Here is a 12,294-nt window from a genome sequence, read left to right as displayed (position 1 = left end):
TTTTGCGTTTTCGCCGTGGTTCTTTTAATGATATGCGCGCGCATCAATTTTTGCACAAAGCTTTTTTTTGACATTTCTTGTGTTCTGTATTTGTTTTGCTAGTGTCGGCAGTGTTGGATTTATTTATTAAAAATAAAATAAATATTAAAAAAATAAATAAGGTAAATGTAGTTTATTTATTTAAATATATTTTGTATTCCCTACGAATTTTCTTCGGTTTCAGTAAGTTGTTGATATTTATTATATTGAATAAATAAAAATTAACCAATTTTTATTTCAGTTATGAATTCCACGCTGGTTATATGAAGGTTGATAATTAGTGAAAATTTCCATCCTTACATTATTAAAACAAAACAAACAAAAAATGTACAAAAGCTTTTTCCATATTTTGGCATTAAGCATGTGGCTAATTTTAATTAATATTAAAACAAATAAAAAAAATGTGTAGACGAATTCGGGTGGTGAAGTATTGTACGGAGGCTACCTGGACAACGTGGGACATACGAGGTAACATCATGTTTTTCATTTTAGTACCTATGTTTACATATACCCTTCTACCATAGGCCTACATAACATATCCCTTTTTTATCGGTAGGTACAATAATTTTGTGTATATATTAAATTGAACAATGCCACGAATACGCAAGGGGGCCCATTTGGGTCGTCATACGAATAATGCAACAAATATGCGAAATAGAAGATAAGTAAGAAAAGATAAAATAACGAAAATGTGCGTGTGGGGATGTCGCAATTGCGAGAATCTGAAATACAAGAGGTACGAGCTGAACGAAATAAAGAACGGCAATTAGAACGGAGACAAGCGGATCGGTTTGTAATTAACATACGCAGAGCTAATGACGGACTACTCCAACAAGTACATCGAGCATTTATATCCACTTCGTTCCTTCGTCTTGCGTTCGAGTACGAGCCAGATATTGAGTATTCCGCACATCCGAAAGTGTTGATTAGTTCTAGGGACAAATAATGACCCTATTGTCATGCACTCAAATTCATACAAAAATCAGACGGGATGTGTTGCACATCAGGAAAAATAATTTAGAGACCACCACAACCATTGGACGTTCTGCTCATTGGCACGCATGAAGATTCAAATCTGTTCCTGAAGTCTATTCACATATTCAATTCATGCTTCAAAATGCCTTCGTTCGGAGCAATGGAATTAGTTTACAATACTGCGGCAAATGGTCAACAAAATCAAAGCCAAACGAACCATATAAACGTTGCAACTATACTTCATGAGCGGTGAGGACATCAATCGTGTGGATGCACTTTGCGGATATAATAACTTCAATTTGCCGTATGCTAGGCGCATCGTCGACTGTCTACATGCCCTATTGAATGCGCACAATGAATTATTGAAATTCTTTAAATCAAACATGTACAAATTGCAAAGTGGCAATCACGCTATCATCGTCAATCTTGATGAAACACCAGCTGAAGAGCACGTTCGTAGATTCAATGCACCTGTTGTTGGCGACGTTGCTGGAATCATGGTTGGCGACCACTCGAAAAATCGTGATTAGAAGAGGAAACATTAATCTGCATTTCATCGCCGACACACACTGTTCATACGACGCTCTACAATATTCGCTAATCTTCTGAAAGGGACAAGACGGATATTGCATAAACAGATATTGCAATAGGTAATTCGTTCATTATCAAGATCATCATTCATTTTTAATCAGTATTTATGAATTAATATTAATACATAAGAATATGACAGTATCATTCTGCAATATCGTTAGCTGTGCCGACAATTCATAGCCGGCATGTACTTGAAGATAGAAAGTGAACGACTCCGATTCTGTGTGTTGAAGAATACATTCACTTGCGAGACGCTATCATGTGCGATACCGAATCAGGCGAAATTGGTAACTTCATCATTCTATCATTATCGCACATAGGCAGTCTACGTTGAAATGTATAGGTGTTACTTCTAATGAAGTCTGCATAGAACTAACTTTATTTATCATATATAAAATTACAAACTATAATGTAACCAACAATTCAATAGAGAGAAGAAGAAATTTGTTGTTTGTTATTTCTGGATATAACGAATAATAATATACTTAATATAAACAATAATTGGCGATCTAAATGTCGGGAAAGGAAATATACAACAAAACATTTAAGAAATATTTTTAAATGAATTTAAACCAGGCGTTGAGCGTAGACAATCAAAAGACGTAGTCGTTAACAGCAGAGAAAAAAAGTTCATTGAGCTGTGTTGTGATTATGACCAAATAATGCTCAATGGGAGAACGGCAGGAGACATAGAAGGCAATGTCACATATATAAGTAGTAACGGTTCTGCGGTAAAAGACTTATGCACAGTTTCACAAGAAATGTTAACATATGTAGAAACTTTTACGGTAGAAGAAAAATAATGGACCGATCATATGCCTTTAATGGTATGTTTAAAATTGCATTGTGAAATACAACAAAACACAGAACGAAAACTGCTTCCGATCCTCAAATGGAAAGATGCAAATAGGGTTCAATATAGGACAATACTTAAGGAATATATAAGGACAAAGTTGCAAAATAAAACACACCTAGACTCTTCAGATTTAACTTACATTATACTCAAACCTACTCCCAAAATACGAAAAATGTAAGAGATTCTGTAGCAAGAAATCAAAATGGTATAACTTCCGATGCTTTGTCGCGAAGAAAAAAGCCAAACACTTGTTGCGAAAATATAGAAGAGCAGAAAGCAGCGCTACTAGAGCAAAATACTTAAAAGAAAATAAGAAATATAAAAATGTATGTCTGAAAAGTAAAGCTGAATATTATAGAAATCTAGAGACACGTGAAAACACGATTAAAAATGGCAAAGAATGGTGGAAGCTGCTTAAAGAGCTAGGAAATATATTTTTAATAAATGAGGTGCGAAATTCACCAAACGAGCTTAACGAATGAGCCAGAGTACTTGCTTCTTCACTAGTCAAAACACAAGTCACCTATCATATCGAATGTTCCTTCTTTTATACCGAACATACCGGAGCTTTTTGGTGTAGCGCACCGGTATTATTTGCTGTTGTTAACTTCGCCATAAAAGTTGAACTATTCGTGTTATATTTTGTACTTCTTGTGTATTTTCATGTTTGCAAGCTTTTTTTTTGATTTCGCCGGGGTTTCGTTTGTTTTCTTCGCGTAGTTCCAAGTGTATTTTTAATTAACAATTTAATTAAAACTTTATTATTTAAAAATAATAAAGTATTTTTAATTTAATAATTTAAATCAAAAGTACATTAGATATATATTATGAAATATATATTTAATATTATCTAAATAAATAATATCAAAAAAACAAATGTGAAGAAAATATTCGTGATAAACAAGTAATTTCATAAAATAAAAAAAAAACTGGTGCCGGCGTGTTTTGTTAATTAGTTTTTGGCGGTGGCTAATCTTTCTGTTTGATTTGGTTTTATGTGTATAAAAGAATAAAAACTGTGCAAAGTGAGTGTTAATTTGTTTTGTATTTATTTATTTCTTAAATATATATTTTAAATAAATAAATGTGTTTTCTGTTGTAATTGTTTATTTGTTGTTGTGTTTAGAATTCAAATACAAGTTTTTTTTTCATTCATAAATTGTAACAATAAGAAATTCATTTTTTTTTCTTTATCGCATATTTAAGATTTTGTACATACATAAATTTTGTACATCTTCTCTAGGCTGATTAGTCTTGCTACTGCTTGTTTTCTAGAATTTCCTAAGGACAATTTTTCTTTATATGGAATTTGCACAATGTAACTACCGTCTTTATCTTTTATTGTGGTTGTTTTATATAGCTCTTGACATTTTTCATCTTCTTGTAAGTTTGTGTTGTTTTCATCGTCTATTTCCCAAAATCGCTCTGAATTTAAAGCTGATATAGCTTGATTTTTTATTGTATTTGTTGGTAGCTGCCCAGATATTATCCACCCAAATATAGTTTCTTGTCCGACTATTTTTGGATAAAGATCGCTTCCTATTATTAAATCAATACGGTCGCTTTTATTAAATTCAGGATCCGCCAACTTATAAGTATCCCAAACAGCGTCTTCAACTTCTATTGGTTCGTCTGGCAATAATTTTATTTGATGGGATATCACCAAAAATTCTCCTTTAACTTTATTTTTATGATTAAATCTCGATGATATTTCCATAAATTCTTTTGAATTCGATGTAGTTATGTTTATATTAGACAGTCCTGATAGTTTGGTTTTATATCTAATTTTCTTTAACAATAATAAATGAGCTATTTTTTCTGATACCATAGATACTTGTGAGCCTTGATCAATCAAAGCGCTCAATTCATGAATATTTCCATTTGAAGATTTTGTGCTGATTAATATAGAATAGAATAATAGAATTAATTTCTTCTTTTTTTTATTTTTGTGGAGCAGGTTTTCTTCTCTTTATTAATTTTCGTGTTGACTCTAACATTTTTTTGATTGTAATCCATGTGTTAAAGAGAATTATGAGCTTTATTACATTTTTTGCATCTGAACTATTATGACAAACATGTCTCACATAGTTGTTTATTACGTACTATCGTTGTTGTTTCCTGCAATTATACATTCGATGTCCTATTTGATTACAACATTGGCATCAAATGGAAGTGTTTCGAGTCTTTGAAACGTATGCTGGAGTAATTGAATCTATTCTTGTGGCTTTCAACCTAGCTTCAAAAGTTTGGAATTGTTGTTCTAAAAATTCAAATTCATCTTTTAGCAACTGTATCTGCCTTGGTTTTTTAACGTGCTGTTCGTATAATTGTGTCTCAAAATAATGTGCGCAAATAATTTGTCACAATTAGATTCAATATCGTTATCTGAGTTAAATTCCATCACCTGAATGCATTGCTTAGCTGTATCATGCAAAGTTTTTAAGCTTGTAACTGATGATGAGTTAATTGTTTTCATATCAAGTAACTTATCTAACTGTTGTGAGAAATTCAACCGTTTGTTCTCAGATCTTGTTTTTAGTGTATACCAAGCAGTATCGTTATTTGCTGATGACCCATTTAATAGGTGGCTTATTGCTATACGTGCTTCTCCTTTTACATGAGATCTTAAGTCGTCTAATTTCATTGAAGATGATAACATATGATTATAGTGTACTAAATCTGTGAATAGATCAACAAAATTTTGCCATTCTTCAAATTTACGGTAAAAATCAGGTAATCTTGTAGGAGGTGTTTCAATTTGTCTTTGCAGGGTGGGTTGAATTATTTGCTTACTGGATTCATTTCTTTTGTCATCAGTAGCTTTAATATTTAATATTATTTCAATTTCGCTCTTAAGTGTTTTTAGTTTATATATTTTTTGTAAACGAATAGTTTGCTCATCATTTAATTTTTCTAATATAAGTTGTAGATCTTCGTAGTATTTTTCTATTGTTTGTATTAATAAATTTCGTTCATAAGTATCAGGAGTATTATGTAACATACGATGAACCGTTCCTTCTAATTTTTTGGTTAAATGTACCGACATCTCCCAATTTTCGTCAGTTTCTTTTATTATAATTTCTGATTTGTTTGTTAATAATATTTCTTCTGCATCTTCTGATTTGTCTTTCTTTTTGGTCTCTGTTACTAATATTTCTTCTACATCTTCTGATTTGGGTTCTTCACTTTCCATATTTAATAAATTTTTTACTTCAATATATTTTTCTCTTATTTCGTTATATAATGCGTCATTAAAATATGGTATGTCGTCTATTCCAAACTTATTTAATTTCTTATCGTTCTCAGAAAAATTTTTCCAATCTTGTAACGACCTTTCCGGCCTCTACCGCGGCCGGGATATACTCAGCGTATACCAGGGTTCAGTACAAAAAAACTCAACAACCAAAAAATTTAATAGGCCATATTATATTACAAATAATTATAAAAAAAAAAAAAAACATTACACGATTTAACATATTTCAAATAATTATATTTAACTATCATGGATATTCTTAGAAAATTAAATAATATTTCAAAAAAAAACTATGTAGGTAGATAATTAATGCACTAAGTAATTCATTTAGTTATTATTGCTATTCTGGCAATTGATGCCTTATTGTTGTTAACGTTCGCGCCACTGCTACTGTTGCCGTCGCCGTTGCTGTTCCAGGTGTCAGTTTGATTTTATTACATTCAATGCATTCGATACTTGATTTATTGATATAAAAAAACGTTTATTGGATATATGTTATTGAAATATAAAAATTGTTAGATGTTAACTCTTTTCTATTGTTTAATTTCGTATTTATAATTTAGTTAGTAATATATCTGAATTTCTTTAAACACTTCATTTGGTTTCCTTTGTGGTTAATAATGCAACATATTCTGCGGTAAAGCAAAAGCACTAGAGATAAACACACGTTTTTCAAAAAAAAATTGGGGTGTTTTATATAATTTTTTTTTTTATATTTAAAATACTTGATAGTTATTATGGTATAAAACACTGCTCCAGAGTATAAATTTATATATTAAAATCTTCACGCCACTTCCGATAAGAGTTTCATATATATCTTTTTTTTTTATTTCTTGTGTATTTCTTTCCGGATCACTGAAGTTAAACTCTGTCATACGTTCTGCCCGTTGCGTTTAAAATAAACTCCACCAAGAAGACAGAAAATCCTCCGAATGCTCCTTTTATTTACTTTTTTATAACTGCTTAACTCATACTTTTTAATCCGCCGTTTCTCGGTCAATGCACTTAATTAATGTTTTCTACTTCGAGACTCACGAAAGCTTTCCATTATTTTGTTATTGATTCTCTTACCTTGCAATGTTTACGCTGCATTCTCAGCTTCTCTTATTACTCATTGCAACTTTTGGCGATCAAACGAAAATTATAACAAAACAAATTAAAATGACATTTCTCATATTGCAGGTTTTTTTTGTTATAATTTTTATAAGCGTGTTTGGATGTCAGTGATTTTTTTATTTATTTTTTTTAAATTATTTTTAAAAAAAAAGAATCATCACTGTAAGATCAATTTTATTTTTACTTCAAAAATTGATCATTACAATCTTCATCTAATACTTCTACCATAAAGCTTCAGTTTTACGTTTCCTAGTTTTTATTTCTTTAGCTTGTTGTATGAGCTTTGCTAACTTGTCTATTAGCTTATATTGAGCTGTTAGTAAGTCTTTTTGGATTGCTGTTATTAGTCCCATTTCGAAAATAAATATTACAATTTTCAGAAATATTTTTTATTTGTTATCTTTATTATTTTTTTTTAAAGTTTTTTTATTTTCTCTTGAATTAATAACCTGTCTTCTTTATTTGTTTGAAGATGTAATTGCTGATACAGAAGTGCGAACGTTTTTCTCCTTTGGAATTCCTTCCCTGCCCGTTTTCTTTTCTTCTTAGCTGGAGGATGCGGACTTGGTGGTCTTATTGGTTTTTGCCTCTTTCTATACTCCTCTATGGTAAGCCGTTTCGGACCTTGATTTTTAATGACACTTGGAGTGCATTTCGGATAGAAATGATGGCGTGCTGGATCTGGATCGTATTCTTCGACCTTTGTCAAATTTTCTTCTTGTTTCATCTAAAACATGAGAAAAATGTATATAACTTTCCCATTTATCCGACAAAAAGAAGAAGCGTCCTAATTTCTGGCCTGGAAGATTTTTCTAAGTACCTTTTTTTTCTAAAGGCTGTTAGGTTCAGCCAATGTTATTGGGCGTTCTTTTCGAACAGCCAAGGCGTTATATATCTTTAAAATCTTAGCTATTTAACATGGCTAAAACAATAAATCCTTTTTATTATAATCTTCCATAATGAAAGTTATAACAAATAAATTGTTTAGTCTTTATTGACCTTTTTTGTTTAGAGTTTGTAAGGCTCTAAATGTATTTTATTATTTGTTCTGATTGAACTTGTAATTTAGAGTTTGTAAGGCTCTTAATTTATTTCATTATTAGTGCTTATTGAACTTGTAATTTAGAGTTTGTAAGGCTCTAAATTTATTTTATTTTTAGTGCTTATAGAACTTGTAATTTAGTGTTTGTAAAGCTCTAAATTTATTTTATTATTAGTTCTTATTGAACTTGTAATTTAGAGTTTGTAAGGCTCTACATTTATTTTATTATTAGTTAAGTGTCTTACCACTGGGGGGGGATCACTTTAACTAATTTAATATATTTTTTCTTTCTTCTTAGGAAAGGTTTATACTTTCTTACAAGTGTCTTACTGCCGGTGGGGGATCACTCGAAGAATTTTATTGTATATTTAGCCAATTTCCTTGGCTTCGAAGGACTAAAATGTGAAATGAAAGGCTTGAGTATTCGTTTGATACTGATTTATTTCTTAAAATATTACGGTTTATATACAATTTTTGTCTTAAAATTATCTTAGAAATTAAGGCATGTGTTTAATGTTATCATTAACAATATTGCATTAGTTTTTAGTGGACTGTATTTTCTGGTTTTTAAATTTACATTAGTGATAAAGAAAGATATAAGTGCTGCACATGCTCATATGCTATTTTGGTATTATATGTTATGCTTTGTAATGTAGGCCTGCATGAAAAGAGAAAAATTAGATATATAGTTATTAAGAATGCAAACAAGATGTTACCTTGGGCTAACCACGATGTCCAGCTCCTCTCCAGGTAGCACTAGTTACGTCCACCAATAACACTAGAGATCGGGTGCTACGCCAACAGCACTATCACATTTTTTTTATATACTTATAGATACAATATTTTTATTGTATATATAAAATGGACTAATTTGTTTGTGAATAATAACAAAGTGCATTGCTCGCACATTGCAAAAGAAATAAATGTGTAAAAGCTTTTGTACATTTTTTTGTTTTGATCAAATTGACAGCAAAAGCTTTATGAGTTGTAAAGATCAATGCTGCCAGAGCATTGTACAATGGAAGTATTAAAATAAGTTATAAAAAAAATAGGTAATGCAGGTGGGGCGTTCGGAATGTACAAAAGAAAAAAACAATATTAACTGAAGGTTCAAAGAACGACTTCCAAAAGTGTACGGGATGAGTTTACAACGGGTGAAATTACGGAAAGATGATAGATATAAAAAGGAAAGAGTGGTTGATAGAGGCTTTCTTGAAAAAGTATTTTGAAAGGTGACGGTCGATTTCCGCGGCAGTTTAAAAAAAAAAAGTTTTGTACGATATATTAAAATATATTAGCTAATAGTGAATATTAAAGTTAGCTATTATGAGTGAATATATTAAAGTGAATATTTAAAATTAAAAATAAATAAAAACAAAAAAAAAATATCTGAAATATCTGAATATCTGAAATTGAAAGCTATAAATTATCATAATTAATAATTATATGATATAGATTCATTAAAATATTGTGTGTTGAGTTTCGAATGTCAGTTCGGTGCGGAAGATACTTTTCAGTTTGGAATTTGAAAATTCAATGTAAAAAAGCGTGCGTACACTTCTCATGAAACTATTAAAAGAAAAATAAATGCTAACTTAACATATGTAAATAAAATTTTAAAAGAAAAAAAAAACAAATATTTACATGAAAATAAAATATTTTTATATTTGTTTGCAAGAACTCAACAAAAATAATTTACATTTTTTAAAGTTTATTATGTAAATAACTAAAATTTGATCAAAAAAATAAAAATAAAAAAAAAAAAAATTAAATTAAAATTTAGTGAAATTATTTATTACAAATTAAATAAAAATCACATAAAATTTATACATCAAGTATTGAACAACGATTGTTATAATTTCATTACCGCGGTGCAACAATCTCTCCACAACAACAACCACAATACCAACACCAAGAGTCAACAACAGTGAATAATAAGAAATTACGTTTAGAAGAGGAAGAAACAAAAGAAGAAGCACACAAGCCTGAATTTAAGGGTCAACTACAACAACAGCTAAGTGGCGAATTAATAAAAAAAAAAAAAAAAAAAAAGAAATAATATTAATATACTATTTAAATAATATTAATATACCTGTTATATACCTATAATGTTTTTCTATAATATAATTTTCACAAGTTTCTTATTAACATTAAGTTTTTAACATTCCATGTAGTTAACATTTGAATCCGAAATAATTCTATAACTAATTTATTTATTTTTAGAATGATATTTTTGATATTCTTTTCTTTTGCATATTCCAGTTCAAATAATTTTTTTTTTTGTAAACTTAATTTGAAATTGTAATAGATATGTATGTATAAAGGCAGTGATTATCTACTGTTAAGGTGTTTAAGAGTGCAAGAGCGAAAAAGAAATAAAGGGATTAGTTTGTTTCTATTTGCAGGTGATCTTGCTGGTGACGCCATCAACGAGGAGTCAACGAACCTGTGTGTAAGAGTAACGCATTTAAAGAGTGTTACAGATAATACTTCTCTTTGTTTTTTTTTCTTTTGATTTCTTTTGCAATTTTATTTTTTGTGTGTGGATGCAGGTATACATACATATTACACCTTTCTTTCTATTTAAACAAAAATTAAAGTGTATATATATATAAGATTTATTCCATTATTATCAATTTTTTTTTTCTAGCTAATATAAATTGTCTATCTTCTACTTCAAATTATTTTTTTATTTTGTTTATTATTTCTAGCATTTAAAAATTTTTTTCTTGTAATAAACTAAACGTAAAAAATATGTAAATTTAATTTTATTTAATTTTAATTCACATTATTTTGTTTTGATTAGACGATAAATATAGTAATTATATAATACAAATTGGTTGTTTTTTTTTTTTTTTTGTTTAAGCATGTCATAAAAGAACAAATGATGGCTTAAGGTTAAGAGATATAGGTGACGGGTGTAAGTGAAGAAGGGGGCAATGTCAGATTGAAGTAAAAATAAAAATGAGTTAGACAGGACAGGGACAATACGGACTAATACTGGTAGACTCATTATTACAAGGAAATAGTTTTTTTATTTTTTTTGTTATTGTTTTTTTTGGTGATCTACTTTGATCACATTTATTGCAATTGTTTTGTTGTTTTGAACAATATTCTCTGGCACGATTGTTTTTTTTTATTTTTTTGTTACGGTTCGAATGTGTTATAGCGGAGTAAATGACCCCCCCATTTTCTGACGAGCTAGCTGGCTTCGCCACCGTGCCAGACCTTAACTCCGCACACATGAAAAATATCCAAAGATGTTTGAACGTAACAAATGGCGCCCAACGTGGGGCTAACGAAAGAACAGAACTTTATTCGAACGACTGACCAACGATAGGATAAAAATGATAGAAGTCAACAATGGACATGAAGATGAACGAGGTGAACGCATAACAAACGGAGCCTTGGTTCAGGACTAACCAAACAACGAACAGATCAACGATATACTTTACTCTACATTACAGTCAACTGACGCACAGTAAACCAGCAGACAGGTGAACACGACTGACGTAGTAAATAACATGTAAAACATATTTTATATTTTTTTTAAATTTGTTTCAATTTTTTTAAATATTCTTTTCTTGTAAATATATCTCATTGAATAGTTAAATAGATTAAATTATCACTGAAACTAAGACACACTTTCCATTAAAATTATGTTGTTTTATTCCAAATATCATTAAAAGCTTTTGTTTTGATCATTTTTGAAATGAAATTGCATGGGAAGAGGTGAACAACCTTGTTAGGTATTTTGCAGTGCAAATTGTTTGTTTACTTCAAGTAAACGGGATAGGTTTGCTGTAGTTTTAGCAAAATGTTTGGATTTTTTTTGTGATAATTTTTGTTGGACAGTGGGTTTTTTGTTTTTTTTTATTGTAATTAATACTGAACAGATAGTGATAAAGAAAAACAAAACAATAAACTATGTTAATATTTTTTACCAGTGTCAGACAGATTGACTGTATGACGGCTTGACAGAATTAGTGTTAGGTTTGTGTTTTGGCTTAATCGCTACAACATACATTCGAGCAGGATAGGTTTGAGGTGATTAAGGTTTTGTTTTTGTTGCTTTAAATCACAAGCAAACCAGCAGCTATACTGAGGTGCCGTGAATCTGTTTGTCATATACGTTATATGTGAAATTCAGTATAGGAGCAGGTGATATGAATGTGCTGAATGATAGAGAGTATGAATGAAGGATGAAGTTGAAGCTGCCGATCATTCAGAATGAGTTCAAGTGGTTGTGAGGCTTGCTTTAGAAACAGCTTGTGAAAGGGTGGGTTTAGAATTTTAGTTGTGTTAGCTTTAGCGGTAGTTTAGACTGTAGCAAATTGTAAAGCAGCTAATAATTCCTAGAATTTATGGGGGAGACTAAAGACTTAGACGCGACTCAACTCATTTTCATTTTTTTATCATTGC

This window comes from Teleopsis dalmanni, chromosome 1 (assembly GCF_002237135.1).
Source record: "Teleopsis dalmanni isolate 2A chromosome 1, ASM223713v2, whole genome shotgun sequence".
In the NCBI taxonomy this organism is placed as follows: Eukaryota; Metazoa; Arthropoda; class Insecta; order Diptera; family Diopsidae; genus Teleopsis; species Teleopsis dalmanni.
This window is presented reverse-complemented; position numbering follows the sequence as displayed.